This window comes from Lepisma saccharinum, chromosome 1 (assembly GCF_977018435.1).
Source record: "Lepisma saccharinum chromosome 1, izLepSacc3.1, whole genome shotgun sequence".
Classification (NCBI taxonomy): domain Eukaryota; kingdom Metazoa; phylum Arthropoda; class Insecta; order Zygentoma; family Lepismatidae; genus Lepisma; species Lepisma saccharinum.
Genome location: NC_139229.1, coordinates 185,713,536 through 185,741,372, shown reverse-complemented (window position 1 = coordinate 185,741,372; position 27,837 = coordinate 185,713,536). Strand labels below are relative to the sequence as shown.

The following is a 27,837-nucleotide window of genomic DNA, read 5'->3' as shown; positions in this document are numbered from 1 at the left end:
AACTCCGCCCGATATCGCTTCTAAAACCGTGCGTCGTATATCAGGGAGCGAATTCCCCGGGGAAGGTCGCATCACCCTCTCCACCACCGATTTTATCCTAAGACAGCTAATCACTAAAACCTTTTCGTTGGGACCTTTCCTTTGTTATTGACTTCTGAATCTATGGTGGCATAATCAAATGTTAGAAATATCAAACGGAGAACGTATACATGCATGGAAAGAAATGGGAAGAACGTCGACAATCTCGAAAAGAATACCAGTCCTTAGAAAATGGCTTCTTAATAACATTCTTAAGGCGGATATCTGTAGAAATGTTCTACAACACAAAATGTAACGAAATAGATTAGTTTCTGAGTTGTCATTTGGAGAAGATGCGAGGATCAGTCTGTTACTTTCTAGTGTGCACCTGCGCGGCAACTTGAAGATTCATATTAACGCCATTACATTTTAAGGAATTGATTGATTTGCTTTATTTTACTTCGCTTTTTGTGCCAATTTGACCAATTTGTGAAGATGAGGATGAGTGATGATATGATGAAATTGATGAATGGACACTCACAAACATCGATGCCCAGGCCGGGATTCGAACCCGGGACACCTGGCGTCGTAGCGCGATGTGCTAATCATTCCGCCACGAGGCCGGCGGATTATAAGGAAAGAGTTCATACAATGTTTAGATTTTAAATGATTTTACTTGTAACCAGATATGAAAAATGTCTAGAAATAGAGCCAGGCCGGATTTAAAATGCCATCGCCACTAGGGCAATGTACGTACTACCTGGTACGTACAATATATAGCTTCTCCCACGCACAATTCCATCCATGAGAAGATAGCACTCCGGTTTGAATTATGTGGTGTGGATAAGGTACATGAAGACCGTGTCTTTTATTATATATGCTAAATTTTCTAATTTATCTCTTTGCTATTTTTCGTCGATTGATATGAATGTGACTTTTCGATCTAAAATTTTTACCACATTTCACAGTGGTTGTATTTATTAATTTTTGTAAGACTCCCAGAAAGTAAATCCTAGTTATATACACAGTAGATATTTGTGTGTATAGGAAATTATGTGATAAATATATTTCTTCCACACGTGAGAAACCTTACGTCTTACGTGTAGTTGCTTGTCTTTTCAACATCGCACGTACGTGATCAAAATATGAAAAATACAAAAGTTGTGGCGAATTTGTGTTTGTAGCTAAGAAAAATTTGTGTGTATGTATGGATGGCTTGTCTGAAATATTACGATGAATGTGAATAGACGGAAATTATAAAGGGACACTCACAGGAGATCATTCATTCTCAGGTAAAATCTCGAACCTGGAACTCTTTGGGGTGAGATCATAAATCCGCTACTTGCCACCGAGACACACATGACCACGTGCGTGTGTACATTCCTCCCCCAAAATTTTCTGAGAATTTCGCAACCTTGTGTTATCCAAAAAGTTATTACGTGGTGGAATTTCTTTCGGGGGCGACATCCGCCCGTGTAGGAGGGTGATAACTTGGATGGCTTCCGAGGAAACCGCTCAATGGTGGAAGAGTGGCTCATTTGTGGCCCTGGTGCAGAAGCAGAAGTTCTTCGCGGTTTTTGATCCTCAGCATCCAGAACCGTTGGTCTCCCATTCATTCTCATTATCCCTTGCCGCGATTAACCTCGGGGGCGGACTGAAAACAGTTGAGACTTTGCAAGAGGCCTAATTGGAAACTTGAGATTCACTGAATGCGGCCGTTTGCCTCTGGAATGTCGAGGCGTAATTTGGTCGACTTTGATTTCTTCTCCGCGCCGCAAAGCATGGTCCAAAATGGGTCCGTCTTTCCCTCAGGTTTCATCTTTCTCTGTTCAAATGAATGAAGCATTCAAGGTGAAAACTTAATAAATGTTATATTTTATACTTGGTTTTAGGCTTACATATACATATATTTGACAATATAGGCTGCCATTATTTTTTATAAATAATCATGAAATCTTTTCATTACTGTTGTTCTTTTAATGATACACGCTCATAATTTTTTGTGAGTATGTATTTACAATCACAATATCACATCACCTCAAAATCTCACAAAGTGAAAGAGACTCTCAGCAAGTCTTTGCCTATTAGAACACTATGGTATGGTCAGATAGCTCAGGTTTTTAACCCAGCATACGCCACTGATGTATAATCTATCTACTACTCTTTCCCTCTCTTTGCAGCGAAAACTCTCTCTCTCTCTCTCTCTCTCTCTCTGTGTGTGTGTGTCCCTCTCTACTGTCTCCCTTTTGCTGCTTCCCCTCTCTCTCTCTCTCTCCTCTTCTGTTTAGACATTTACGGTTTCACCTTTGTGAACATCTGAGTTGTTGCTCTGAAAATCACGAAAACTTCCATTGACGTGAAATGTCGCTTTGACAGCGGATGACCTAGAAAATTGACTCGCCGACCACCGATTGAGGGAAGTTTGTTTTCAGTTCCTGGCCTGAGGCTCTAGGAAATTCCTTGACCCCGGCGCGGAATTCAATCACTCACAACGGCGCCGTAAGGAACCTCCAGAAGCTGTCCCTCCGGCGTTCTTTTGCCACAAAAGAAGTAAACAATGCGAGGCAACGTTCCGCACCTTGAGCCCTCCTTCACGCTCCACTTTCCGCCGAGCGCTGAGTGTGTTAGGAGGTTTCGGTTCGCCTGGCCTCCATTCCATGCAGATGAAGTGGAAGATATCTTCTGCTTCACCCAAGAAAAAAAATCTATCAGTGTGGCCAGCTTGGGGTTTGAATCTCCAAATTGCTAATAATGTTTCATAACCCCCGGCTACTTTTGCTTCACCAGTTTTCAGGGTCTTGCTCAAGTATATTTCATAATGAATTCTGCATATCGTTCTTTGAACTCTTGTAATGTATAAGGAAGGTGCACGTACGTAAGAAAGAAAGAATAATAAGAATGTAAATTTTCTATAATTGTTAAAAGAATAAGAGTAAGATTCAAATGACAGCAAAACGAATTGTAACTAGCAACACAATTACGAAAAATGAAAGTAAAATTTGGAAGAAGAGGTAATTGGGGAAAAGGTTTTAGCAAATTAAAGTAAGAGAGATAGGTGCAAATTGAAATTATACGGCGAGATAGATTTGTTGAAGTTAGAGGATAATACATTGTCTACTATAGAGAGAGCGAGGCGGGAGGAGTGAGCGAGGGAGGTTTGGACAGAAATTGGTGAAAGATCAAACAAAAACGTAAGGAATTCGTTTGAATTGGAATGTGGTTGGTGCTAAAACAAAGAGAACACGTAGTTGAAATTACTAATAGCAATAGGTATAAGATTGAAATAGATTGGAATGGATTATAATGAAGGAGATTAAGCCAGTGTGAGGCGGTGACGTGCACTGAGGAGTAGCTAGTCTAGCAGAGATAGATCAATCAATCTCAAATCTCTAATTATCTTCAAATCATAATATTTATTGTATTGTTGAAGCCACAGTTCATATGCAACACTTTTTTTTTCCACGGGCTTCTCGTACCTCGGTGCGTTCAGGGGGCAAAGCTGGTCTAGCTCGCTCTTCCTCCGCCTCAGAGTTCCAGGTAGAAACGGGTTTCCAAAGGGAAAGGGAAGACTTCTGCGTCTACCTCCCTTGCCCCCTCGCCCCCGCTCCAATGGTTGAAAGCCTGTGCTTTTAGGTCCTCCAGTCTATCTCAGATAGGACAGATAGGGGATTGGATTCCCTTCGCTTCCTTTGTAAATCCTCTAATGAACTAAGGGGAATTTTTTCTGCAGTACTTATGTTCTCTGTATTTACACTACTTTTACACGTTGTACAATATGGATGTATAATATGGGATGTACTTTTATTATTTATGCAATTGGAACGTCTTATGTGCAAACAAAAATTTTATGCCTTTTTTTTCAAATATGGAATATATGGACGGGCAGTGGTGTAAGTCACTTTTTTTTAAAAAAAGAGACTTAGACACAGAAACCAGATCGAGATAAGTCAATCTGTTAACAGAAAACGTGAAGTAAGTCAGAGATTCATTCAACTGTCAACAGATGACAGTTTAAGGTCCAGTGATAAAGGAAACAGCTGTTTCAGCAAAGAGCTGTGAGTCAGACTCTTTTCTTAAAAACAAAAAGTGACTTACACCACTGTAACTTTAACCCGTCCATATAATGATTAAATAACAAATATTTGCTCACGCTCTCTCTTGCTCTCGTTTTATTAGTGTTTTATTTAAATATACTAACAATCATAAATACGGATGTACTTATTTGGGCAACAGAACGCGCGTTCTAATTCTTGTTGTTGGTTTGGTTTATTTTACTTCGCTTTTCTGCCACATATGGTTATCGCGAAAATGAGGATGAATGATGATATGATGAAACTGATGAAGGGACCTCACAAAGAACAATTCAGGTCGGAATTCGTGACGAGCGTGCATTCTTGTTCCTATGTGTTGTACTCTGCCTGCAGTGAGTAATGAAAAAAAATAGAAATGAAAAATATATCCCAGAACTCAAAGAGCCAAATGAATATCATTGAAGAAAGTAAAGAAAGGTGTGTTTTGTTACCTGTTTATCCCCCATCGGTTTTTCTAGCTGTATACTCGTAGATTTAATAGCAATAAGTAGCTAAGAGCTTGTGAAAGTCGTGAGGGACAATCATAAGCAGATAATTCTAGTCTCCTGATTTCACAGTGCCATGCAGATGCACTGGTGGAAGTTATTTGTATTTTCTTCTCTCTTCTATCGCTTTACCTAATTTCTGCCATGACGATGAACGTTGATTAAATTAAACGGGTGAAGAGTGGTTGCAAAGAAACACTCATGCACAGGCCAGGGTTCGAGCCCGGTTCCTTCAGTAACGAGATCGTGAGATGGAGAAATTAGGAAAATCAAGCAATGCAAAATTTTTGAAAAAACGTTAATCATATACAAAGATGGTATTTCAAAAATTCAATTGAAAATTACTACTCAGGAAAAATGCAGTTTGCTTTACCGATACCCGCGTATCCGAATGTTTAGCGCCTCCTCTCAACTTTGTTTTCGGCCGACCTCCATGAGGGAGTGCAAGTGGTCCCGGATTGGTACCCGGTGGAGACATATAGTGGTTCGGATCCCACATTAAACTATAGGTCTAGCCCCGATTAGCCTTTCTGTGTATAAAGTGGACTTAAAACATCAAATCAACCATCAAATCAACCAACCGCGAGGGAGTGGTTACCACAGTGCGCTACGACACCAGGAGTTCCGGGTTCAAACCCCTACCTGGACATGGGTGTTCTTGTGTTTGTCCCTTCATTAATTTTGTCGTATTATCTTCGCGATTAACCAAATGTGTAAAAAAAGCGAATCAAATCAAATCATCCATTGATTGTTTGTTTGATTTGGTTTATTTTATTTCGCTTTCCGCCATTTTGGGCTAATCGCGAAGACGATACAATAAAATTGATGAAGGGACACACAAAGAGCACCCCTTGCCAAGCCGAGATTCGTACCCAGCATCTCTGGCTCAGTAGTCAAATCAAATCGTTTTTGATATTCGAAGGTGGGTGGGAGTTACGTGTACAATTTTTTGTAGTCATTCCTAACTTTGCAATTTTTCCTGTCTTTGACGTTCTTCTTTTAGGAATACTGGGCCCTAAAAGGAAGGGGAATTTATGACCCACACCAACTCCCGTTGGACACGCCACTCATTGCTGCCCTAAGTGTCGACGTCACCGCACGTCACTGGTGTGAGGAACACCCAATAAAAATTAAATAAGAACGAACTGGTTCGTAGCAATACAAATGGAACTGATTAATGCATGTAAGAAAGATTGAGAATCGGATCAAAATACATTAGCGCGAATATAAAAAACATCAAAACGAATCTGAAGAGCATGAGGAACTAGCTACAAGGGGGACTGGTGTGAGAATGAGAATAAACTGAAACGTGAGGAGACTGGCATTAGGACATCCTGGAATTTTCAAGTGGGAGGCTGGGGGTTCCACTGCTTAAAAAAATAACATAATTTGAACGCAATCATGAAGAAGACAATGAAGCGAATTAATTATTTGAGCCCATTTTCTTAGGGAAAATTAAATACAAATTGGGAATTCTGCGCTCATCCTCGGGGATACGTATTGAAGTGGATAAAAAAACAGAATGAGACGGAGAGATGGAAAAGGAATAAAATCATGGATGAATTTGTATTGGCTGGATTGAAAATAACATAGGCAGAGGCTGGAGCAAAAGGAAAAACAGGGCACTTCTTCAAATCTCGTTATTTCTAAGGATACATCTCATATGTTTTCTTGACCTTGCTGCAGAGTTAATCCCTGGCAGCAGTCGTCAAGGATACAGCGAATGAAAACAATTCTTCCACTTTTGCCCTGGGAGAAAGAAGTCCCTGAGATAAATCACATATTATCCTTATTGTGCTCCCGAAATGCTTTTACCCTCTCTCTCGTAACAACCCCAACCGAGGATTCGCCGGATGCAAAAAAGACAAAAAAGGATGAACAATTGTAACAAGGCACGCTTCATTCACGAAACATCCTCCTACCAGGGGGAGAGATTTCGATCTCCTGGGCAACAAACAAAGGGACCTAGACGCTCGCGGAAACTGTTCGAGATAATTAGACGTTTCCGGCTTATGGAACACAATATGAACCACCGTAATAATAAGAAAGCGGTTGGAAATAGATTCGGATAATCCATACAACAGACGCGTGCGGAGGATTTTTTTTATCATTCCTCAGTCACAGATTTATGGTATTTTTGAAAAAAAATCATTGTTATCTGCGTACCTAGAATCGGTGGCGGAATAACGACATCCTCTCCAGGTCGGATGATTTTTTTTAGCTGTTATGTTGAATAACCGGCTGTAAGGCTCATTCATTCGTATCCGAGAGCAATCTTAAGGGGATGAAGGAGGCCAGAGGCTAGCGCTGACAGCAATAATCCGTTAGGGTTGAGTTCGAGAATATGTGGAACCGTAAGTCTACGGTACGTATTCATACATAGCACAACGGAGCTTTACTCTGGTAATTGTGGTCTTGTTGTTAGTCTTATGCTTCAGGAAGCGATCACCTCTCCATTTAATTTGATTTTATATTTACCGTCGCTTTTCTGCCGCTTTTGGCTAATCGTAACGATAAGCATGAGTGATGATATGATGAAATTGATAAAGGGGCACTCACAAAGAACACCCATACCCAAGTCGCTAACCAGATTGTTCCCTTCTTAATCTGAAAGGAAATTCTACAGATTCTAAGGCTTGCTGTCGAACGCTCATTTTTTGAACGTGCTCAGTAGTTCAGACTACTTGAAAATATTGGCCCAGTCGCAATCAGCCTATCCTAACATAATGTAGACTAGACGCATACTTTTACCGAGAGCTGCTTAGAGTAGTAATTATCATACTGGATCAGTAATGTAAGGTTCTAGGTTCGATTTTTTGAGAGGATGAAAGAGAAAATAAAATCAGTTGACTTGGAGAAGAGAGAGAGAGAGGATGTTCCCTAGAAAAGTGGCATTAGAATAAAATGCACAACCACTGACGTCGGGAAGGAGGGAGTCAAACTGGTCCGTCGGCCCCCTGAATATTGGTATAATTCCTTCCAAATAACAAAAAGTAAAAAGCTTGTTATTTTTATACTTAATACATACAGTTAAGTTAGTTTCAATCCGAACGAAATAACTAAGTAAAAATTCGTTAGATGGAAAAAATTGAGTGCAAAATTCAGGAACCAGGTTATGATTCTTTCAAAAAAATATTCTACCCTTTAATCCAAATAATAAATGATTGCCCAGTTTTTCTAAATTTCAAAAATGAGATTTATACGCTTGAGGTCACACAACATCAACTTTATGAGTAAAATTGCCTCCTAACTTATATAGCTGTTTCATATATGCATGCATTTCAAAAGACTAACTGTATGAAATGTGTAAAAAATTATGACAAAGGTTGTGCTGCATATTCACTCATTTGGTCTCCCCAAGGGTAATTTTGATAATAAGAATTATTATTATTATAACAATATAGTAGTACTAATACATTTGGAATATATTGGTCATATTTTTATTGATTTACAATAGTGATTATTGTATAATAATAATAATAATAATAACAATAATCATTGCCATAAAAATAATTAATATTCCTATTTCTATTAAAGTTTTATCAATGACCTGAACCCCCCCCCCCCCAACACACACACACACACACAAATTTATGACGGCATCCATGTGCACACCTAATTTTTGCATGGTGGCTATGATCGAACCTGCAGACATCCAACGACCTTGCATTGTTTTAGACAATCATAGAACTTTGTTGCGTCACAGATACGTAAGAGGACGGTCTTTAAAGACAACGGGCGTGAGCGTAACGGTGCGCCGGCTGGCTTTCCGTTCCGTGCTCGTCAGCTGTTGACCTACAACGCGATCCCAGCTTTCTGTGAAAGTGAGAAGGAGGAACGGTACGCGGGTTCTTTTATGGGAGGAAGACACGCGATGGTGGATCTCCAAGGTTAATGCGATGCGCGAAGGGCGTACCCGCGTTTCCATACCCACCTTCAAATTCATTAAAAGGCCGGCTCTTTCCGCGCTGAGATTTGTGAGTTTTATGTTTCGGTGCCAAAATAGAAGCGACATCGAAATTCGAGACGAGACCGGGATCACTGACACGAAAACGAGACCATACTCTTCAGAGACTTGTCGAGGCGAGACCGATTGAGAGTTTCGTCTTGTTCGAGATTAGAAAATAACAATGTAATGAAAATGTCTCCCAAGTCAAAATTGATTCACTGTGTGCAGTGCCGTGCCCAGGATTTTCGAAAGGAGGGGGTTACGTATACTTTCGTTAGTAGTCAGTCCTAATTTTGCCGTCTTTTCCTACCTTTGACTTCTTTTTTTTAGGGATGGGGGGGCTACAATAGTACAAAGAAGCTATAAATGAAATTATCTTCCTTTTAGCCTACCTCCGTAGCGGAGTGGTTAGCACAGCACGCTACGACGATACGGATTACGGGTTCGAATCCTGACCTGGGCATGGGCGTTCTTCGTGAGTGTTTGTCCCTTCATAAATTTCATCCTATCATCATTCATCCTGATCGTCTCGATTAGCTAAAAGTGGTACAAAGGCGACACTAAGTAACAAAAAACAGCTGAAATTATCTTATTTTAGTCGACGAACTAATCAACTGACAACTTACTTATTGTTACTATCACTTACCAGTATTTTACTATACATGTATAATGTAAAGTATACAGACAAAAGCTAAAATGCTATCTACAATAGGAAAGTTATCTAACAGAAAAAATAATATTACTTATACTTGACAGAGGACTGATTGATTGATCAGGTCTCTCACTCTGTCTCTCATGGCTGCTGGTAGGCCAAGGCAATTTCTCTGTAGCACGTGCACGGTGTCTGGCGAACCAATCCTAGTCCTCTCATGACGTGGTATTCGTGCCCTAGCGCACTGTGGCAGATTGAATAAATTATAAAATACTTACCAATGTGGTCGGAGGGTTGTAACGTACAGTGTTGACACTGATATCATTGTAAATATATTATTTGATATTAAAAACAATATGTTGTTGATAGCTTTTTTGGTATTGTTGTATTTATTATTTTGATACTCGAGACGAAATGAATATTTTGCCTTCGAGATCGAGACCAAGACCGAAAATCAGCCAGTTGATCGATTGATGACAATTTAAGCAAGATTTCGAAGAAGTAACGGTGATCAAGGTATCCCACTTTGTGTGTCAGTGCGAGCGAACAATCAGCATGACGTGAATAACGCAGTATCTCTTTCTATGTTGGCGTTCGGCAACCTCCGTGGCAGAGAGGTTATCTCATCGCGCTACGACGCCATGGGATCCCGGGTTCGAATCCCGGCCGCCTGGGCATGGATGTTCTTTGTGAGTGTCCCTTCATCGATTTCATCATATCATCACTCATCCTCATCTTCCCGATTAGCCAAAAGTGGCAGAAAAGCGAAGTAAAAAAAAAAAAACAATCAACCAAAGAAGCGACCGTAATCCACCATGCTGCGATTACTCGCCGTAAACACAGCTCCAGGTTTTTTTTGGAAAGAGGTAACGAAAGCTAGCAACTAAACGGAAATATCAACTGAGTCTCTATCCTAGTAGTAACCAGAGCTTCATAAAGAATAACACGAGAAACGCACGAATAGAGAAATTGGGGGATACAAAACATGAGCGGTGAAGTCTTAATAGGAAATTACTGTTGGCAATGGTAGGTTTCAATGAGTTTGTTAATGCATGGGTGGGCATGCTTCTTGATACTGTGATTGCTTTCCCGTGTTCCTTTCTCCATGTTCAAGACTGTTTATGGTATCATGCGATGCTAATTGTTCTCTCGCCATTGTCTTCATTTCACTGCAAGTGAGTCTCACATTACATTTGTAGAGGAGAGAATCTTTTCACACTCCCACAGATGGCTAAGTACTTGGGACCATGTAGCTCAACAACAAAGCTTGAAAGCAAATCTGATGGCCCATTTCTACTATTGATATTTCGCGAAATAGTCCCTCTAGAAAGACACGTTTTGGTGTACACATGTACAAAAGATGAATGAAAAATGAAACACTTTTATTTGTATTTGTTTACTTTGTCAATCCCTGCGCGCTGCACAGTGCCATGAACCCACACAGGCGCTGACACAGGCGTGAGTAGGTTTTTGTATTAAGTCCTATGCACAGAAAGCTAATCGGGACTGGACCTACAGTTTATACTCATTCATATATGTGTGTTTCTTCTTCTCTCTCTGTATGTTGAGTGTGTGTGTGTGTGTGTGTGTGTGTGTGTGTGTGTGCAGAGAGAGAGAGAGAGAGAGAGAGAGAGAGAGAGAGAGAGAGAGAGAGAGAGAGAGAGAGAGAGAGAGAGAGAGAGAGAGAGAGAGAGAGAGAGAGAGAGAGAGAGGAAAAGGGACAGAAAGATAAAGGGTTGTTTGTTTGTTTGTGCGTACATATATACACTCCTCACCAAAAGTTTAGAATATTGTTATACAGGGTGATTCCCTCGCTAGAGGCCCCAAACTTTTGTCTATAAAACTGCCATTTACTTAAAGTTTGTATTGAAAATTTGTATGCACATACCTTGAACAATGTAAAACAGGATCTGCTCATATCCGATGCTGAAAATGGTCATCTTCCACATGCAAGCACTCTTGTACACGTCTCTCCAAATTCTGGAATACTTTTCTTAAAGTGCCGTCGGTAATGGCTTCAATCTCTTCACGTATAGCTTCTTTCAGGGCTGCAATTGTGCGGGGTTTATTTCTGTATACTTTTCCCTTCAATAAGCCCCAAAGAAAGAAGTCGGGTGGAGTGAGATCGGGAGATCTTGGTGGCCAAAGATTTTTGAGATAATTCGGTCTCCAAAAAAACTTTTAATTTCTCTCATGCTGACATTTGAAATATGACATGTCGCACAGTCTTGTTGGAAATATCCATCAGTTAGTTCATCATCTGTTAACAGATTGACAAACTCAGTGAATATTCCCAGGTAGACTTGCCAACCGTTTATTAAAAAAAGAAAATAATTCGCCTACGAGACACTCCACACCACACTCCACTTTTCTGAGAATGCAAAGGCTATTCATGTATTGCACGAGGATTTTCTTCTGCCCATATACGCGTGTTTTGAGAGTTTATATAGCCACTTTGATGAAACCATGCTTCATCCGTAAACCAAGCGAGGTCTAAAATCCAAGGATTCTGAGTAAGAAAATTTTGAAACCATAAACAGAACCGCACACGTTTTTCATGGTCTCTCGGTTGCAATTCTTAAACACATGACACGCGGTAAGCGTGTAGGTTTGATTCTTTTTGCAGCTTTTTGACACGTGGAATATGGGAGATTAGTTTCTTGGGAAAGTCTTCGCAATGATTTTGATGGTGATGCCAGTAATCGCTCCTTTACATCCTGTTTTGTCTCTTCAGACATTTTCCGGCCTCCTGAATGCTGTGTGACAAGACTTCCCCTTGTCTCTAACTTTCTGGATACAACACTTTGAAGGTACACGTCTCACACGAAATTCAGTCTGGAATGCCCTTTGACATGCTTTAAATGAACCAGTTTGCCAGTATTTACGAACGAGGAACACACGCTCTTCGATTGTGTACATTGTAATCCCTATACATTCGAGCCAATACTACCGAGATTCATTGTTGCGGAATAAAACAAATGAAGGGCACCGGAAAAGTCCAAACCTATTGCGAGGGGTTAGATCTTGTTTTAAATTGTTCAAGGTATGTGCATACAAAATTTCAAGACAAACTTTAAGTAAATGGCAGTTTTATAGACAAAAGTTTGGGGCCTCTAGCGAGGGAATCACCCGATATTAGGTGATAGGCTTAGCCTTGGAATGCAACATCACATGGTATCTGTGTCTGCTGGACGTTCTTGTGTTTTCGCCAACATATGCCACTGTGCCTATCACCTATTGCCTAATATAACAATATTCCAAACTTGTGCCTAATATATCAATATTTCAATTTTCTTTTGAGGAGTGTATGTATATGTATATGAAGTTGTATGTATGTATGTATATACATAATGTAAAATAGAATATTTTCTTTAGATAAATTTTCACTTGACAATTTTATGAGAAAGACAGTGTTTCGTATTTAGTCAAGTGGATTTAATATCTTCAAATCCCGTCTCAGCAATGATGTTCTAAGAACCACGCTGAAATTCTACCGTCTCAAAAGTTATATTTCAGAATTCAACCTAAAGCACACATGCGATCTTTACATGGATTACGTCTACCTTGTCTAGATATTTGTTAATGTCGTGTTGCTGTAAGTCTATTTACTACTACAGATATTCATGCTTCATCGTGCAGAACATGCTATCCTCAATGTTATTCTGAATTCCCTTTGGAGGAATTCTAAACCCATTTAAGTTTCCAGGATTTAATAGACACTATTGTGATTCTATGGAAGCGGAGATGCTATTTGAAAAGTTAGTTGCCGAGACAGATGGAAAGCAGTAATTGTTTAACAGATGAAGAATTTCACCGAGACAAATTATTACAAATTTAAGTTTTACCGTTGTATATCCGGAACGTGGTGTTGTTGAATGTAGTTTGACTCTTCTTCTTCCATTAGCATCACAACCCTTTGTGGGTTTTAGCTTTCTCAGACAAATCATTCCAATCTTTCCTCTTCTTTGCCATTTCTTTCCAATTTCTAACTTTGAGAATCTTTAAATCTTCGCATACATCTTCAATCCATCTCATCCTAGGTCTTCCAATTGGTCGCCTTCCCATAGGTTTCCATTCTAGTATACGTTTTATAGTTCTCATGTTATCCATTCTTTGTATGTGGCCTAACCATTTAATTCTTTGACTTTTAATATGTCGTATAATGTCTGCACCATTAATTAATTTTTCTAGTTCCACATTATTTCTTATTCTCCATATATCATGTTCTATCTGTACCGGGCCAAAGATCTTCCTTAAAATTTGTCTCTCAAATATACTTAGTTTGTTTCTATCTTTCTGTGTTAGGGTCCAGGTTTCAGCAGCATATGTAACCACTGGTCTTATCATAGTAAGATATATCTTCATTTTTGTATTTCGTTTCAGAAGTTTCGATTTTAGCAGGGATACATTTGCATAATAGGCCTTATTACCTTTCCTTATTCTTTCATCTATTTCAGATTCTATTTTATTGTTTTCATTAAGTATAGATCCAAGGTATGTAAAATTACTAACACATTCAAAGGAGTAATTATTTATTAATATTGATCTATTATTATTCATGTTAGTTCTATTAATATTCATGTATTTAGTTTTCTTTTCATTAATTTGGAGTCCTACTCTTGCAGCTTCCTCTACTAGGCTTATAAACGTTTCTGAAAGAGCTTTCTTAGTTCTTGCTACAATAGCTACATCATCAGCATATGCTGTGACTTGTTTTAGTCTCGTACTGATGTCTCCTCTCACATCTAATTTTTTAATCACCGAGTCCAAAACTAAATTAAATAATGTTGCTGAAAGAGGATCTCCTTGGCGCACTCCTGTCATGACATCGAAAAAGTCCGATCTTGCATTTTCAATTTTAACTGAGGCTCTAGTGTTTTGAATTGTCATTCGAATTAATCTTACTAATTTATTTGGTATTCCAATTTCTTGTAGCCTTTGTAGTGTTGTTGGTCTATATATTGAATCGAAAGCTTGTTTGAAATCAATAAACAAGACATGCAAATCTATATAATATTCATAGCATTTCTCAAAAATCAAACGCATCATCAGGATGCTATCTGTAGTACTTCTGTTGTTCCTAAATCCACTTTGATACTCTCCTATAATGTCTTCAGCATAATCAGTTAATCTGATGTTAATTATTGCTGCAAGTATTTTATATAGGTTGTTTAATAGTGATATGCCTCTATAATTTTCACAAACTGTTTTATCTCCTTTTTTAAGTATAGGGCATACTAGTGCTATGTTCCAATCATTTGGCATTTGTTCTCGATTCCATATATTAATTATAAGTTTATGTATTCGACGATACATTTCTTTTCCGGCTGCTTGTATAAGTTCACTATTCATATTGTCAATTCCTGGTGCTTTCATCTTTTTAAAGTTTTTAATTACTGTCTCCACTTCCTCGTATGTTGGTGCATCAACTAATATGTTTTCATTATCCTGCTGATTCATCGTATTCCTATAGGGCACTTCTAAATCCTGGTTGTGTTTAACTCCCTGGAAGTGTTCTTTCCATCTATTCATTATTTCTGCTTGTTCAGTTAGGATTTGACCATCTTTGGATTTTAGGTTTCTAGTTCTTGGTTTATACTGTTGTGTTATAACTTTCTGGGTTCGATAGAATTTTCTATATTCTTTTTTGGTGTTTAGTTCTTGTAACATTTCTATTTGTGTTTTTACTGCTTGGCGTTTCTTTTCTCTACACATTTTCTTAGCATGCTTTTTCAGATTTTCATATTTTTCTCTATTTGCTCTTGTAGTTCTATTAAGACATCTATTTCTAGCTTCATTTTTTGCTTTAACCACCTTTTTACATTCTTCATCATTCCAATCTTCATTTTTTTCATATGCTTTGGTTCCTAAAACCTGATTAGCAGTACTATCTATGATGTTTCTTAAATTATCCCACTCCACTTCTACATCATCTTCTTCTCCTATTTCATCAAGTTTCGTTTGTATTTCTTGTCTGTATGTGTTTTGTATAAAAGATTTCTTCAATTTTTCTGTGTTCCATTTTTTAGTTTTCTTGTATATTCCTTCATTAACCATGCTAATTCTTTGTCTTATTTTAGTTCTAACAAGATAATGATCCGTATCGCAACTAGGTCCTCTATATGTTTTGACATCAATTATTAATGTAGCTCTCCTCTTATTGATCAATACATGATCAATTTGATTACATCGTTGTTCACCGGGTATTTTCCAGGTCCCTTTGTGGATTTTTTTATGCTTAAATCTAGTGCTACTGATATCAAGATTTTGTAATTGTGCTAATTGTATCAGCTTTTCTCCATTGTCACTTGTTTCTTTGTGTAGGGAAAATCTGCCTGACACTCCGCTGCTGCTGGATTCATTACCTATTTTCGCATTAAAATCGCCTAGTAGAATTAGTGTATCATGTTTTGGTACTCTATCACATACATCTGACAGTTCGGTATAGAAATGTTCAATATCTTCTTTGTTTGTGTCTTCAGTTGGTGCATATATAGATACAAAGGTCATATTGTTGAATTTTCCTTTTATTCTTAATTTACATATTCGGTCATTTATTGGTTCAAATCCAAGTATACATTTCCTCACATTTCCAGTAACTAAAAAACCTGTGCCATTTCTTCCTTTAATTGTTGGATGCCCACTATACATAAGAGAGAATTCTTTCTTTTTAATCCATCCATCCCCATTCCATCTTATCTCTTGTAATGCTGTTATTTGCATGTTATATTTTATTAGTTCATCTGCAATTTCATTCATTTTGCCTGGTTGAAGCATGGTACGGACATTCCAGGTTGCCACGTTAAAATCCACATTCCTTAGCCTTTTACATTGCGTGGGTCGTCTCTTATAGATCCGTCCGGCTTTGCTTGTCTGAGAGTTCGTAGCGGGAGGTTGTTTTACGGGGTAAGGGTGCTGGCCTTACGCCCAACCCCCAACCTGGAGGACCAGGGATTTGTATTCGAGGTTCCTACCCCTAGGAAGACGGGCTTCACCATGCCTAAGAGCTCTTCCTACCCCTTGGTTTTTTGTCAGGGTTTTCCTTCCCTTAGCCTTTAGAGATCCCTCTCTTACCTGCAAGGCAGCAGGGGCAGTGCTTATTTAATGGCGGCACTTACTCGCCATGTCTCAGTGTCGTCGCTGGATTTTTGTGGTTTTTAAATGAGAGTTATCCTGCCAGAAATAACTCTCTCCACATCCTGTTGACACTGACGCTCATTGTCCGCAACTGCTTATTTGTCGCAGCTAGCCTACATATCTGTAGGCCGTTCCCCTATCCGCAACCTGGGGATGCGCTCGGCAGCATAGAGCTCTGCTCCTGGGAATGTTGCCCAGTACCGAGAGTTTGACTCTTCTACCGTTATTAATCTTTGGTGCAAATTAGTCAATTGGGGAGAAACTTAGGAATCCCCCTATCTCTCCCTCTGGATTATATTTCCAGTCTGTACATTTCTAAATTAGTTCTCAATTGCGGAAAAAAAGTTTCTTACTTCTGAGAATATATGTTCCACATACTCACACACACACACGCACACATACTCATTCTCTGAAATAATATCCGCCTTATTGACTCATTTCTTAAGGTACTTTTAGAATTGAATTGAATTGATTTGGTGTTGTAAGTCCACTTTATGCATAGTAAGGCTAATCGGGACTGGACCTACGGTTTAAAAGTGGAATCCGAACTACTATGTGTCTCCATCGGGTATCGAACCCGGGACCCCTTGATTACAAGGCGAGGACGAGATACTTTTAGACATTGAAAGTTTACTAACTTTTTTATAAATGTACATGTCTATTAATTTAAGATAAACTCTGTCATCTTTGAGAAATTTGGGAATTTGTGGCCAGAAAGTGCCATTAATCTGCAATTATAGTAATACTGGTATTCCAAATCTTTGTGGAAAGAAAGTAAATCTCGGAAATACACCTAAATTCTTATAAACTTCGTTGTTATTGTAAAAGATAATTTCAATTTACTTCTATTAGGTTGGTCATAAACTTACCCATTTCTGAAATTTCTAAAGTCAGCCTCCACTTCTGTCTCGATACATTTTCTAAGCTTCGACCTATGGTATTGATTAAAATGTTTGATTTTATACTAGTAGTTTGTAGAGTCATTTTATACGATCAAGCCTGCTTTACTTTTATGATATTTTGATTGTATTTACTAACATTCGTCTACGAAGAAATGTGATTTATTTCAAATGTTATTTCTCAGATCATATTAACCTTAACCGATGAAGTTTTCTTCAAGTCTCATTCTTTTTCTACGATTGCATTCTACTGTCAAGAATATAGTTATTCTGCAGCAAGGAAAGCAAAAATTGTAATGGCATAATATCATATTTTACTCTCAGATGCACCATGACCTTCTGTTCCTTCTGACAAAATTTTTGGAGGTTCCGGAGTCCGATTTCTCCCTTTCCTTTACGAGTGATGTATAAGCCCCCACGGACATTCCACAGAGCAACTTTCTACAGGAGCAGAAAACAACTTTCGTTTGCTAATGGCTTCTCAGCTACAACGGAGTTTTAACAGTAAATGAGCTAGGTTTTCCAGATGTTTTGTGTCATACTGATACATTGCGTATGGAAGAAATGACCTGTCGATACTTGTACTGCACGCTTTCGATGCATTGCTCTTACCTTCTTGTTCAGCCACTTGCTTCTTGTCCGGGTTTCTCTACTGAAGGGCATTGATATGGTACTTGCTGTTCGGTCTACCGATTTAAAAACTAACGCTACATTGTTTTACAGTGGAAATAAGGCACTTTCTATTTCCTGTTACCTTCATATCTTGCTTTTACACCTTTATTACCCCCTTTCTTGTTGTTGTGGCTGCGTATCGTTTCAATTTCCAATTTTTTCCGTACTTTTTAAAATTATTTCCACTTAAGTTGCGTTCGCTTTATATTCACTGCAACAATTTTGTGTGTATTCCCATTTGGCTTTCTTTCACTTCGGCTCTTTATTTTTTGTTATCTATCGCATTACACAACTTGTGTTGATTCTTCTACAGGTCACTGTTTACTCTGTGTCTCGTCGGTTGTCCCTCTTATTATTATTATTATTATTATTATTATTATTATTATTATATGTATATGTATCCCTGAATGTTGGAAGAGCTTCTGAGGGTTTCCCTTCGAGAACCAAGAACTTTAAAGTAATCATGAACGTAATGAGAAAATATAATGAAAAAATATAAACAAACTGGTAAATTTGAATATTATGTGACTTATTCCTGTCTAAGAAGAAATTTCAAAAGTGAATATATAATAATAAAGAAACAATACTTTCTTTTTTAGAAGCAATAATTGAAATAAAAAATTGTTCTGGTAACACTTTAACCTGAAAAAATGCTTTAATAAGTATACCTAAAAGATATGTAGTCAATGTTTTTAGATATATTTTTCATGAAGCATTTTCAAGGAGAAATGTAAATAATGTTAAGATTAATACGTTTGTTAGTTACATAAGTATAACTAGTTTTAGAAGGAGACATGTTTTCTATTTGCAAATTAAAAAGCAGGCCTCCTATTGGTCCAGATAAGAGTAGTTAATTATATCTTGAAAGGTAATCAAGAAAAATTCTGGTTCCATTATTTTCAATTTTGTATAACAGATCATTAACAACTGGCATTTTCACAGAAATTTGGAAATATGTTTTTATTTTTTCAGTACTAAAAAACAAAAAGGAAAAATAAAATAATATAGACTATAGTAACCATCTTAAATGCAAAGCTAAAGTGTTTGAACACGCAATTGCAGATTAATTGGATTTTCTTTCAAACAGCACGAATTTACGGTTACTAATCTGTTAGGTTTAATTGATTCTATAAAATCAGCTCTAATTAAGAAATCTCAAACAAGACTTAACAAAATATTTTGAATCAGCGAAGCATAAATTATTATTACATAAACTGGATATATGTACTTGGAATATCATCCAATCATCCACTTTGGCTTGTATTTAATTTTGCAAATATTTTAATTGTAGAATAATAAGGGAGGAACACAATTATCCCTTAGGGACTGCATTTAAAATTAGAGTCTGGCAACTTGTAGCTATCAACCGTACTCAAAGTTTATTAGAAATATTATTTTTTTCGAAAATCTGTTTTAATGAATTTGTGCATTACCCTTTATTTTTAACAGATAGAATGTAATACATATTATATTTTTATATTTCTTTTCAGGTGAGTGGAAATATTTTCATCTGCTATCCTCATTGATGTTGTCAGAAATAGGGTAAGTGAATGTCCTGCATTTGTTCTACCTAGTGAGGTATTTTAATCCAGTATGAGGGGGGTTGAAGCTAGGATATTATATAAATTACTTATGCATTATCTCCAAGAAGGGCAAGAGTAATCAGGCATTTGAGACCAGAAAGGCGTGCAGTATCCATAGGTGGAATGAAAAAATTCACAAACAATAAATTACAAGATAAAAAATACCTTGTTACTAGTCGTAAAGCAAGTAGAAAACTTTCTACAAACTGGTTCAGTAAGTCTGCATGATGAAAATATACCCTACAAACTTTACAGAAATGTAGAGAAAATGAAACACCTATTCTTGAAACGAGATAGAAAACACTGTTAACATCCTACTAAAATTCCACTCCCACATATAAAGTGAACACATACAAACATACATACACACGCTCAGACACAAACATACACACACAGTGGCATTGTGCAGTTTTCTGTGCCCCCTCCCCGAAAGTAAAATATTGGAGCCCCTCAGTGAAAAAAAGGTCGAGAATACTATAATTTATGCTCTCTTGATGATGCCAGAAGGGTAGATGGACCTACAATAGTTAGCTAGTTTCCCTCCCCTTCCCCAAAAAGATAGGAAGATTTGTACGATAAATTTCCAATCTTTTCTTTCATCTGGGTATTGATTGCATAACATAACCAGATGTTGGGCACACTTGGTACTGCCCTCTGACACGATTCATGTTGCCAGTACAACTCGTAATTTCGAAAAAGCGTATTTTTTTATGAATATCTCAAAATTAACATCATAAATCGTCTGTAATGCATGAAATGCATAATGTTTTATTGTTCTTTTGTCATTTCGATAAATACCCACACAGACCATCAATACATATCGAAAATTATTGCAAACGATTCCGTAGCTGTATTTTATCCACGTTTCTTTTTACCTCGTACATTTTTTTTACGCCTTAGTAACTTTTTCTCCAAAGTGAACATTCATGTAGATAATCATTTTCTTGCTTAATGCTTAAAAAATATCTACATACACAAATAAAATGGCCAGTGTAAGGTTTATGGCTCTATCAATTTTTGTACAAAAGTTACTTACGTTCAAAATCTCGGTTGCGTGACTTTTCGGACACCCTGTATATAAACACACAATACTATAATATGTTTTACGATCCGAGTTAATTTTTGAGTGAAAACCAATAAACCCCTCCCTTCAATATACGCATCTGTCTAATATTTTTTTTACATTTATTATTTTTTTTAGTTATACATTTTCCAAATTCCCTTCTTGCGTTCGTCATCGATTCCGCAACTGCACCACGATACTTCTGTAACATCCTGCACTCACAAATGGATCAGTGAAAATAAGATTTCAACCTTCTCTCGCCTCCCACCCCATTTCACCTACTTTCTTCTTTTTTCAATCAAGGTCCCCTTTCCATTTTTCCTCTTTCCTTTCCACGCCGCTTAAAAAAATAATTGTGACATGTAATTGTCTCCCCTCCATTATCATATTTTCTCCGTTTTGACAGGATAACAACACAGTTCATCTCAATTGCGGCGCCCACTATGCCTCATCTTCTGCCTGACGTGTAAATAGACCTTCGTTCCCCCCAACCCTACTTTGCGCCTCCTAAGATCTCTTGTTAGCAGAATAAACACTACATGTTGACTCGAGGCCTTTAGTGCTAGAGCGTTAATTTCTTGCCCCACGCGAGTCTATGTATGGATGACCTCATCGTTGCCAGGCTATGGTCTTTGTTACTAGATCTGGCGCTTTCTCAATTTCAAATTATGTTTGGTATCCTGCTCACAGTACGTTTATATTTTTCTAGATGAGCGGTAAAAGTTATTATTCAATATGCGCATATATATATTGGGTTATATTTTTCCTAAAATGCTAAATAACAGAAATTATCGAGACTATCAAAGTAAGTTATTATCTTTGTTTTCTTTTAAATTTAACAACTGTCGACCTCCGTGGTTAATTGGTTAGCACAGCACGCTACTGCGCCAGGGGTTTCGGTTTCGAATCCAGGCCTGGGCATGGGTGTTCTTGGGGACAGTGCCTCCATCTATTTCATCATATCATCACTTATTGTCATCGTCGCGATTAGCCAAAGTGGCAGAAAAGCGACACTAAATGAAGAAAAATACAAATACAAATTAAAATTTTACTCCAGTCAACAACTTATACTAGATTTATTGCATTAAAATTGCTAATGTGATAGCTGTTATATACCACTGGTACATACTCACACGAGCGCGTGTACGCTAAAAAAAATAACAATACACGCTTTGGAAATGAATTACATAGCAACATAGCCTTTTTAACCCTTACAGAGCGTTCGTTTTCGTAAATAGTATTCTTTAAAATAAAGGCTTGCCGTTTTGTCTAATTGTGACAACGAGGATGAAATGATGATTACAATAATCCATGAAGGGACACTCACAAAGAAACACCCATGCCCACTCTGGTGCTCGATCCTGAAAGCTTCTGTAGCGAGGTTGTGTGCACCTGACATTCTGTTTATGCTTGTTAATGTAATTTATACTTAGAGTTCCACACATATTTTGGCAAATTTGAACGACATTTGTTTTCTATATCGTTAATGTTAGTATAGGTTACCAGGAAGTAACTTTTTGTTATCAGAGTTGGAGACACTGTACTCGGTAAAAAAGGGGAACGGAATCGCATGTTTCGAAGTGTCAGTCCGTCGGACGGGAGGTTCATTGTAATTCCGACTCTAGGCCACGCGACTGGGACATCCCGAGCATCCATCTGGCCTTGAACCACGTATATAAAGGACGCCCCGCCGCGTTAATTCGCTCTGATAAAACGACGTCAAATGTTATACAGCAGATCCGACGCATCAATCTTCGTCATAAGGCTACCGGGTGGGAGGGGAGGAGCAGCTGCGAACGGTGCCGAGTTTGAAAATTCCCTTCCACTAATGCATGGAATCGTGCGCTGTGGGAAAACAATATGTTGGAGCTGCGTGTGCGGCACCACGCGACAACTCCGTGGTTTCATGGTATTCATTATATTTGAGTGTTCTGGTTATTTTATTTCGCTTCTCTGCCTCTCTAGTATAATCGTGACGATGAGTATAAATGGTGAATGAACACAAATAGGATTAGACCCTAAGACCCCTGAATACGCACCGCAAATGTACAGTCATCCGCAAGAAAACGATACACCTACATCCTGAAATACTCACTTCCCTGCAATGTCTTATGTGTGTTGCCTAACTCTACGGCGATGACGATTGAAATTCACTCGTCGCCATCTGTCACTGAGGCGGGAGCGTCTTGGCAGGCGAAACTTTAAAATGTTGGTGCCACTACTACAAAAAAAATATTTACCACAATCATGCCCCGCTTGTAGGAAGCCTTAATTAGATTAGGGTAATTTATATGTCTGCAACTGAATACAATTTGCACATGTATTATTTATTATTTATTCTCAATGAAAGCTATTAGCAAATTATATTTCTATTTATTACAGGTTCACCAGTATTTCCTTAACCTTTCAAAGTGTTGCATTACTACAGTACACATTGGTGTAATGTTTTTCAAAATATTAATTCAACAAACACACGATTATATAATAATTCTATGTCGAATCAAGCATTTAGAAATTAGTTTTTAACCTCGATGATTCCGACTGACTTCACTTCTCGTTTATTAATAGTGGCTATGTACAGGGTGTTCCAAAATGAATATCGGGGTTTTAATTAAGTGTATATTCTATTACATATGCAATACAGAAATGAAACATACCTTAAAAGGAAGGGTAGCTCAAACAGTTTTTTGTCACAAGTTACAAGTGTTCAATGTGGGAACCCCTTGTGACACGGCACACATCTAGTCTGTAGGCAATTTCTTCCCACACTGAAGCAAGCATGTCTGGTGTAACAGACTCCACACAGGTAGCGGTGGCACGTATACACTACCCTTTACATACCCCCACAAAAAGAAATCACAGGGGGTGAGGTCGGGAGATCTTGGGGCCATTGCAGAAGAGCCACGTCATCCTCACAATGTCGACCGATCCATCGTTGGGGAAAAACAGCATTCAACCAATTCCGTACTTCACGATGAAAGTGAGGGGGCCCGCCGTCTTGTTGCCAGATGCTCACGATCCAGTTGAGGGTAGAACCATTGCTGGAGCATGTCCAAATAAATTGAGGTTTCTAAATTTATATGATGTGTTGTAAATTGTAACAATAGCAATATTTTATCTTACGTGAATTACAACGTCATCCCTAAAACTGCAAGGAACTCATCTTCGTCTCACTGATGTGCATTAATTTGATGTACAGCTCAGCATTATTTGAGCTTTTCACCAATTTTCACTGTTCATGTTTGTGAAAATGCATATTATATAAACTGTATTCTATATTCACATATTCCATTTATTTATTTGCAAAAATTCAGAATTCGCTGTAAATTAAATCTACTTATGAAATGACATTCTGACTAGTAAGGGGTAAATATCTAACATAAATCAAAATTCCACTACAAACATACCAGATTTCATGCCATGTATTCTACTATCTGTATTTTATTCGCTCTATTGCGTTATAAACCAATCCTTATGCTGCTTGCTACATTGAATGAGAGCCGCTGGCTCTACTGTATAGCCTCAGGTGTACCACATTCACTACATTAACACAGCAATCAATCAAGCTTCCCAAAGCCCACATGGTACTTTAATTCAATTTCATTTCTCCTTACATGTTGCACCCTTCGCCCGTCTCAGCAAGGACATTAAACACTCAAATACAATCAACTTTGATTTTGATTTGTTTTAGTTTATTTTACTTCGCGTTTTGTGCCTCTTGGCTAATTTGCGAAGATGGGGATGAGTGATGAAATGATGAAATTGATGAATGGACATTCACAAACAACCAAGCCCGACCGGGATTCGAACCCGGGACCCTTGGCGTCGCAGCGCGATGTGCTAACCACTCGGCCACAGGGTCGGGCACAATCAACTTTGAAAACAAGGTTGAAAGCTGCGAGCTATGACCATACACACGGGAAAGTAAATGTACAAAATGTAATAAAGTTACAGCTTAAACTAAATGTCTAAATGCTTCAAATAGGATACACTAAAGTGTGTCAGATTTTATAAATATTACTGACATCGTAATAACAGACCCGATATAATGTATCACATATTCCGATACGTACTTTCTTCCACATGCAGCTAAATTGTTTTCCATTTTTTAACTGTTAGTAGAGGAAACGAACCGGAAAAAAAGAGGCCTAACCCGGAAATAATTGCAACACAAATGTTTTTTTGTGCCAGATTGTGCGGAATGATATAGTGAATAATATATTAAAAATCCGCCATCCAAATGTTTGGGGAAAATCCGCCATCTTGGAAAGTGGCGGCAAAAATTCAACTTAAAAATTTTAAAAAATAATATCTTGAAAACGGTGCATTGTACATAAAAGGTGAAGATAACCAAAATGAAAGAACAGAAAATTTTCTAAATTATGATTTTTCTTTGATAGAGCTACCATAAATCTTAATTGAATTAGAAAGATTCAAGAATTCTCCTTAATTTTTAGAATTAGCGTAAAAGTTGGTTTCTGACACAAAAAGCAGCAAATATGTAAGAAACTATGTAATTTACGTCCTAAAGTCACTGAACCAAATTCATAGCTTATGATTTCGACTAGAGATTGGTTTTTGTTTCGTGTCTTTGTTCCATAAAGTAACAAAACAAAACTAATTGTGTTGAAGAGATATGTAGATTAATGCAGCCATGCGTTTCCCTAAATTTATGTGTTCCATTTCCTATGATATTGGTTGATTGTTGCTTTTACTTTACTTCAATTTTGTGCCACTTTTGGCTAATTTGCAAAGATGGGAATGAGTGATGATATGATGAAATTGATGAATGGACACTCACAAACATCCATGCCCAGGCCGGGATTCGAATCAGAGACCCCTGGCGTCGTAGCGCGATTATGATATTAATGAGAATGTAATGCATTGTTTTGTGCAGTGTTTCGTTCACGTGGCCTTTGTTACTTACATGTTGTTTTTGTTGTTTAAGAATGTATGCACACAGTGGCGGCGATTAGGTGTCTTGAGTGAGCGGGGGGGGGGGGCAAGGATAGTTTACTTTCTACTGACTGCAATTAGAGAGAGAAGCGTATTGAAAATGGAATTCGACCATAGTGCGGGGACAAAAAGTGTGTATGAAGGGGGGGGGGCTGCTGTCCATGCCCCCATCCCTAATCACCGCCACTGCCAATACATTGAACTAATATGATATGCTAAAATACGGTTCTAAACCGGTCACTTTGCCTTAGAGTCCATTGCAGAATTTTATGTAGAAACCTGATACTAACATGTTAAATTTCATCATTTCCTCTACATACAGACGTAATGAAATTCCGACAAATATCGACATACTAATGTATTGCAGCCACAGAGCAGCAGTGTCCTGTTACCTTTCAGAGTTGAACCAAATGTACGTGGATATAAAGATTTTTCAGCACCTCAGAGCTTGAACTTACATTAGAGTCTACTTCTGAATTGAGCAGGCCAACGATTTATTGAACGCATCTCAAAAATATGTTCATTTGCAATGCACTTTGCTTCTTTAAGTAGCATGAAGAGTGCTGCATAAACTGTGAAATGACCCCTTGTGCCTCTGGATATGGCTTTTTCGGATTATTTTATTAGTTTTAGTTTATATTACGTATTTTTTCTGCCACTTTTGGCTAATTGCGAAGACGAGGACTGATGATAATATGGTGATATGGATGAAGGGACAATATGGACGACACCACGAGATATTAATTTTTTTTAAAATTTTTAAGTTGAAATTTTGCCGCCATTATCCAAGATGGCGGATTTTCTCCAAACATTTGGATGGTGGATTTTTAATATATTATTCACTATACCATTCGGCACAATCTGGCACAAAAAACATTTGTGTTGCAATTATTTCCGGGTGAAACCGTATATCTCCTCTACTATATGATTAGTTTATTCGCATGTCTAGAATGAAGCTTATATTATTCGATTGTTGTAAATATTGTTACATATTGTATAATATTGAGAAAGAAGGGAGATAAATGTTCATTTTCAAGTTGCTATTTCAATTTTGAAAATAATTCTTTAAGATATTTAGAAACATACTAACAAGAATAACATTAATAAGGATAACACAAAGCAAGTGAAATGAATACGCCATTGAAAGTAATGATGCAACAACGCAGAAATGAAAGAAAAATGCATTAAATTTTAGAATATGAATGAACAAAAAGAGTATTTTTTCAGTTGCTTATATAATAATTGATGAAGAAGACAAGCAAGTGATTTATCGAACAACCAGCATTCAGTCTCTCCTACGTGACCAGCTCATTAAATAGTGTGCTCACGATCTCGAGTTCGAAGGTTCCGGGTTTGTGTCGCGACCAGCGCAGTGGGCTGGTGAGTGTTACTTCATTAATTCCATCTCATCATCAGTCATCTCACGCTACATATGCATACTTCTTACCCAGTATTCGAACCTGGCACCCTGGCGTCGTAGCACGCTACGCTGACCGAGGTGGCACGACGATGAGAATGAAAAAAACAAATCTAAACATCTACATGTACGCTGTACACAGGATCCTAACCCAGCATCTCCAGGTAGAAGAACACCGGTCATTCACAATGAGAAAGCCAGTTCGTTGCCAGCCTCCTCCAGTTACGGACTTCGCTATCGAATGAATTTTCCGTATCATAACGCTGTGGGAATTTTGCTGCCTTTATTTCTCAGCAATAACGCAGAATCAGCAATTGGAGGCTGTAGGGATTAATTGCAAAGCTCAGCGATTGGTTTCTGGTAATTGGAGGTGGGGGCGGCGTTCGTATCTGATTGAACCTGCAAAAGGTTTGCTGTCTCCTTGCACAGCCGCGATTCGACAGAATTTATATTTTTAAAAATTGTCCAAGGGCAGCATTAGGGTCGATTAAAATACCAGAGTCGTTGGTCTGAAAGTAAACCATTGATGATAACATAGGCCTACATTCTATGTATCGAACGGAGTGATTACTTCAAATTATCCTGTAACCATCTCAAGAGCTCATCTTCTGCATGTTTTCACCAAACCACATGGAGTTGTAAAGTACGGCCTCTGGGTAGAATCTCGGTCGCCGGCTGGCATTGAGAAGAATGCAGCTTAAATCGGCTCGTCGATGCGACTTTCATGAATGGCTAAGTAAGAAAGCTGCGATAAGTCATTCAAGAAATTGCAATGCACTGTTCTTCCATTCTCACTATGGCGTGCAAAATTGAGGACGTCACACTTGCCTTCAGGATGACATATATAACCGGGAGTGCTGCAATGGAGGTCATAGTGAGGAAGGTCCGGAAACTCCCAATTCCTTCCATACGATA

The 27,837-nt window shown here is 38.1% G+C and overlaps 1 protein-coding gene across 3 annotated transcripts in view; it reads left to right on the top strand.

Annotated features, from left to right (window-relative positions):
* LOC146005197 (uncharacterized) overlaps window positions 1-27,837 on the top strand; it is a 173,654-nt gene that overhangs the window by 27,813 nt on the left and 118,004 nt on the right. The window contains exon 1 of one of the 3 annotated variants that reach the window (XM_083144267.1): window positions 19,420-19,445. The exons of the other annotated variants lie outside the window; for them this stretch is intronic. The gene's annotated coding sequence lies outside the window, so the exon portion shown is untranslated. Of the gene's footprint in view, window positions 1-19,419; window positions 19,446-27,837 lie in introns of those variants that run through there. 3 annotated transcript variants of the gene reach the window in all.